Source organism: Pteropus alecto, unplaced genomic scaffold (assembly GCF_000325575.1).
Source record: "Pteropus alecto unplaced genomic scaffold, ASM32557v1 scaffold143, whole genome shotgun sequence".
In the NCBI taxonomy this organism is placed as follows: domain Eukaryota; kingdom Metazoa; phylum Chordata; class Mammalia; order Chiroptera; family Pteropodidae; genus Pteropus; species Pteropus alecto.
In genome coordinates, this window is record NW_006434828.1 from 694,988 (window position 1) to 700,182 (window position 5,195).

Consider the following 5,195-nt stretch of genomic DNA (forward strand, 5'->3'; position numbering starts at 1 on the left):
GGGCACCCCGAGGGCTGGAGAGGCTGGGGCGCCCCCTCGCGCGGCCCGAGGCGGGGGAGGGAAGGGCGCGCAGTCCCGGGTTAAACTTATTGGTGACGATGCATATTTCAACTTCGGAGATCCCTCGTTTAGGATGGAAATGGAAAGCCAGGTTTCTGGCGTGGCCATCCGGCGACCGAGCAGCCGCGAGGTGACAGCGCCGGCGGCCGGCGGGTGGGGACAGCTGGGAGAAGCACGTTGTTCTCGAAGTGAGGGTTCCCGGGAGGCCACCCCGCGGCGCGGAGCGGTGGTCTGCAGCATCCCCGCCTTGGCGTCCGGCGGCTCCTAGTCCCGGGCCTGCCCGCCAGCCCCGTGGCCCTGCCTGGCGGTGCCCAGCGGCCGGGAGCAGCCGCGGGAGGGCAGCCGGGCTGTGTAAGTGCGGACAGCGCGGGGGACCTCGCGGAGCGATGAGATTCAACAAGGGAACGCTGGGCTGGATTTTATTCGTGCCTATTTTCCAAGTTAGCGTAGCCGCTTGGTACGGCGTGCTTATCGGCGGTAGTAAGTTCGCTTAACTTCTGATCACGGAAACAAGATATGCACTGGGTAGAAAACATGAAAATAAAGAGGAATACAAAGAGTAAAACAGAAACCGTCCATGACCCCGCAGTTCCTATCGATCTTTAATACTTATTAATCTTTTTTATTTTTTGAGGGAGGGGGAGGGAGTCACAGTCTTGATGATTTAGTCAGTAAAGTACAACTGGACCTTCTCTCTCTAGCTTAAATCAAAAGTAATCCCTTTAAGCAATTCTCCCTCTTCCTCCCTGCTTTTCAAAACGCGACCTTCTCTGAGCCTCAGAGTTGGGTTTACGGGCCGGGTTCCCTTCTCAGCGAGCCGCCGGCGCCTCTTCAGTGGGCGGGTTCTCTCCATGCCTCCTGGGGGCCTGAGATGGGGGGAGGAGAGTGGTCAGCCCGGATCGCTGGCTCAGACAATTGGCCTGGTGCCTGTCCACCTCCTTGTGGTTCGGGTTCCTTGCCTTGTGAAAACGAAGGTAATGATTCCCAATCTGCTTCTCAGGTCACCATAAAAATTAATGGGTGGTTTGCGAAGCGTTTTGCCATCCGTGGATGGACAGCGGCTGTACTTTAAGGGGCCAGGGAGCGTTTTGCTGTTCTGTGCTGTCGTGGTCATCCAATAAAACAGTCTGCCTCTCACCTGGCCATCCGAGGGGTGTCTGTCCGGCGGAGCCTGGGGAATTATCCTGGTCCCCTGCTGAGGGCAGTCTCTCCAAGCCAAGTCCCTCAGAAAATGGGGCCTACGAAGGCCACAGCATGCCCGGATCTGCTTCCTTCTCTGCCTTCTGCGCGTGGGCGGATGGGGAGAGGTTAAGGGGACATGGCTGTTAAGACGGACCCCAAGTTGCTCAGGCCTGACGCTTGCCCATCTGAGGACTGCAGAGGCCACGCTGATCCCAGAGGGGACAGTTAGTTCTGGGAGAGGGACTCGGAACGTGCACAAACCAGGCTCCTGGGGTTTGTTTCATGGCTCACTTGTTTACTAAATGAACATGACCAGCTCATGCCCGGCCTCAGCGGCTTCTGTGAGCTCTCATTTTTTTCCTATTGGTCCGGAACTCGGACACTACACTTCAGCGTCCTTTTGAAAACAATCAGTAGGGACTCTCACCAGTAGTTAATTTCAGGGAGAAAAGCCGGGTGGGGAGAGGTGGCTCACACCTTTTGTTCCCCTCCCACGGAAGGCATGGTGACGGATCTCCTCTCTGTAAACCGTCTCACGGGCTCCACGTTGTCATTTGATAGTTTCATTTTTTAATTGTCGCGCCCACCAATGCTTTGATCCGGCCCAAGGTCTAGTAGCTGATCGCAGCCCAGACATGCGGTTTCCGGAAGGACCCAGAAAGTGGGCTGGACAGAGAGGCCGCTGATAAGTGTCGTGGCTGGGCTCATCGTCTGGTAACTGCTCTTCCTTATCTCGGTGTCCGAGGAAGGGGGAGTCGGGCTGCATTTTTCCTTTGCTGTTGTTTGTGAACTTGCTTTCTCCTCACTGGCAGCCTGGGAGTGTCTTCCCCCAGGCTGCTGGAACAGACATCTTTCTTATTCTAATGTTGATTTCTGGTTTGATAATAAGATATGCTAATGGCGAATGGGGTTTAAACCCTCGGATCCCCGCCAGTCGTCTCCCGTGGGAGGTGTGTATGTGCCGGCTCTTCTTCCTGGGTGGCCTTCTGGCTTCCACCTTTTCTACGGGGAGCCCCTGGCCCACACAAGGGAAAGGGGCACTGAGTTCAGCCCCACTGACCTCATCTCTGGCCCGGGCAAGCCCCCTCGGCCCCCGTTGGAGGTTCCAGCCTCCTTTGACTGAGTAGAAGCTGTTCAGCAAGCAGGCCTTGGGCCAGCCATGTGGGTTTCCTGCAGCTTCGTTTCAGATTCAGCACCTGGAATGGGCCGTTTTTCTTCTGAGACTTGGAGTCGGGCCCCTGGGGTGTTTTGTTTCCTAAAGCCCTGGAGATGGGCACCCCGGAACTTCTTTACCCCGAGGTCACCGCCCGACACCCAGAGACTGGGAAGGGTCACCGAAAAGCTGAAGCAACTTCAGAGGGAGCACAGCCAGCTCCGCTCCCGGCCGCCCGGGATATACAACAGCTTCCAGAGCTGGGTCCCCTGGCACCCCCGCCGTTCGCCCAGCAGAAGCCCCACATTCTGCCGTCGATCTCTGGAGGGTGACAGAAAATTCATTCACCGAGCATCCCCTCCCCCCCATTCCCACTACACAGCCAGGGAATGATCCAGCTGCTTCCTCAGCATCTATGAGGAGCCCGAGGGCAGCCCCATGTCATGACAGCGCCTGATGGGACGGGAGAGGGTGCTTTAGAAATTAAGGGTGTGCATGGTGTGTGTCGGGGAGAAGGATGAAATCCCGGGCGATGCACACAGCCCTCTGCCCGCCAGGTGAGCACGTACTTTTCTCAAACTGTCAGTAAGCGCCTGTGGATTTGAGCGAGAGAACACTGGACCAAGTTCGCCTAATTTAAGTCGAGATTTGAGGTGTTTAAAGGGGAAGAAAGAGGTATCACTTGCTGAAGGCTTACGATGTACCAGGCCCTGGGTGCACATTTTACATTCTCCCAAAAAGTCTCTCCAACGTAGTTCATTTGGTAAGTGCTTGAGCTGGGATTCGAACCTGGATCGGCCCGAGCCCAGAGCTCCCCCGTCTCCCAGTGCGCTGAAATCCAAAAGCAGACCACTCTCCGTCGCGATTTTGGTAGCGTTTAGACACAGGCGTGGAAATAGCAGAGTGCCTTCGTCTCTAACACAAGGACAAAGAAAGCTCATTCTCTGACAGTGAGAAAATCTTTAAAACCCGTGAAATCTTTTCAGCCAGAGTGGGAGGCAGCGGCTTGGTACCTTTCTTCCCAGGGGCCAGTGCCTTTACCCTGTCTGCAGGGTAAAGGTTGATTTATTTGGAAGGTCGCAATTTCAAAAGTTGAGATAACTCAGCGTGAAGCGTGTCCTCACACCCTGGGAAGAGGGTATTCTGGGCAGCCGAGGTCACTAGAATAAGACTAAGATTGTGGGAAGGCTGTTAAGTAAATGTAAGATAAGGATTCCACCTTCCACTTTACAATCTAAGAAATGACATACTAATGAGATTATTCTTATCTGCTCAATAAAAGCTAGTCTCCTGGGAACGGAGCTGAAGCCTGCTGGCCCATCTCTTCTGAACAGATTGAAAAGGATACTTTCTGTGAAAGGGTTTTGTGGTTCCAAGTTCTTATAAATCAGCCCCTCCCCCATCTTCTCCCTCCCCCGCGTTGAGCAGGCAACTGAGGGAACCGGCCGCACTTGGTGAACTTGGAAGCCCCCGACGTCTGCAGGCCTGAGAGGACGCGCCTGTCTACTGCTCCAGCTTCTGCAGTGTGTGAGGCCCTCGTCCTGTCGGGTGCTGCTGAGCCTGTTCTCTGAGGGGGAAAAAAAAAAAGACACAGAGCCTTCGTGGTGGCATCTGCCAATGACCAGGGCGTAAATAGCTCCCTTCATGATGGACCTCAAGCCACCAGCGTTGGGGGCTGCAGCCTTACTATATAGGTGACAGCCTGTGTGAGCAGCAAGAGCCAGCGCCAGCTCACCTTTCTTGCCCTGAGCCCACCTGCCCAGCCCCCTCGTAGAATGGAGGAAACGGCTGGCGTCCGCGTGGACCATGTCTGCCTAGGCGCTGTGCGCAGAGCATTTGTTTGGGTGTCACTGAGTAGCCGAATTCCGCCAGCAAGAATAGAATGCGTCAAAACTCAGACCACGCGTTAAAATCGCCGGGGAACTTTAAAAACATTAAAAAACAAAAACGAAAACTTTTGCTGGCCCCTCCCCCAGTTGAATCAGAATTCTGAAGGCGGGGCCTGGACATGACTGGTTTTTAAAGTAGCTCCCCGCTAGTTCAGCCCTGGATAACGCCTATCCAGGGTCGAACTCCAGTGACGTAGGGAATTTGTGTAAGAAGAAAGTGAGTTTCTGTAAGAAACGTCCAAAGCTGCAGAGAATTTCTTTAAGCGTTTCTTTGAGCCACACTGGGAAGCAGGATCTCAGATGCTCCGGAGAATGACAGACTCGCAGTCTCTTTTATGCGTTCGGAATTAAGGAGGGGCGGCGAGGAAGGTTACTTTAAGGAGGGAGCAGGCCCGGCGGGAACCTCGGTGACTGGAGTACGAGCTCGAAGGTTCTGTGCTCTGAGGGTGGCTGCCAGCAAGAGCTCTGAAGCTGGGCTTTTCAGAGGTGCAGTGATCCAGGCAGGGAGGGCCTGCTGAAGGCCAAGAGAAACTTTTCTATGGGCCTGGGGTGTGGCTACCCACCGGGACCTGCCCGGGTAGGAATCTGCGATCAGATCACCCCGCGAGGTTACTTTCGGCCAATTTATTACAGAACCCTGTTTTCATCCACGAGGGGGTTTGGGGCCAGGCGTCACAGACCCTGAGTTCGAGGGCAAGCGGCTGACACTTTGCCCTGTGGAGCCAGCGAAGGTTTTCCAGCGAGGGAGAGGCAGCAGAGGCCCAGCTGCCGGTCGTCGGTCCCACGGCGGCCCTTTTTCTCCACCATGGCCGTCTGCACACTCGCCTGCTGGCCTAGGACAGGCCTGGAGGAGGTAGGCTCCGGACAAAGTGAGGAGATGGCTCCTCGGGCGGGCCTGGCCAGCTCATCCC

General features: G+C 55.4%; 1 long non-coding RNA gene across 1 annotated transcript; it reads right to left on the reverse strand.

Annotated features, from left to right (window-relative positions):
- Positions 1-649: 649 nt before the first annotated feature.
- On the reverse strand, positions 650-3,901 carry LOC112478331. Its single transcript, XR_003045785.1, has 2 exons — positions 1,199-3,901; positions 650-926 (listed from the first exon to the last, which is right to left on the reverse strand). It is a non-coding gene; the product is annotated as an uncharacterized LOC112478331 (long non-coding RNA).
- Positions 3,902-5,195: the final 1,294 nt, after the last annotated feature.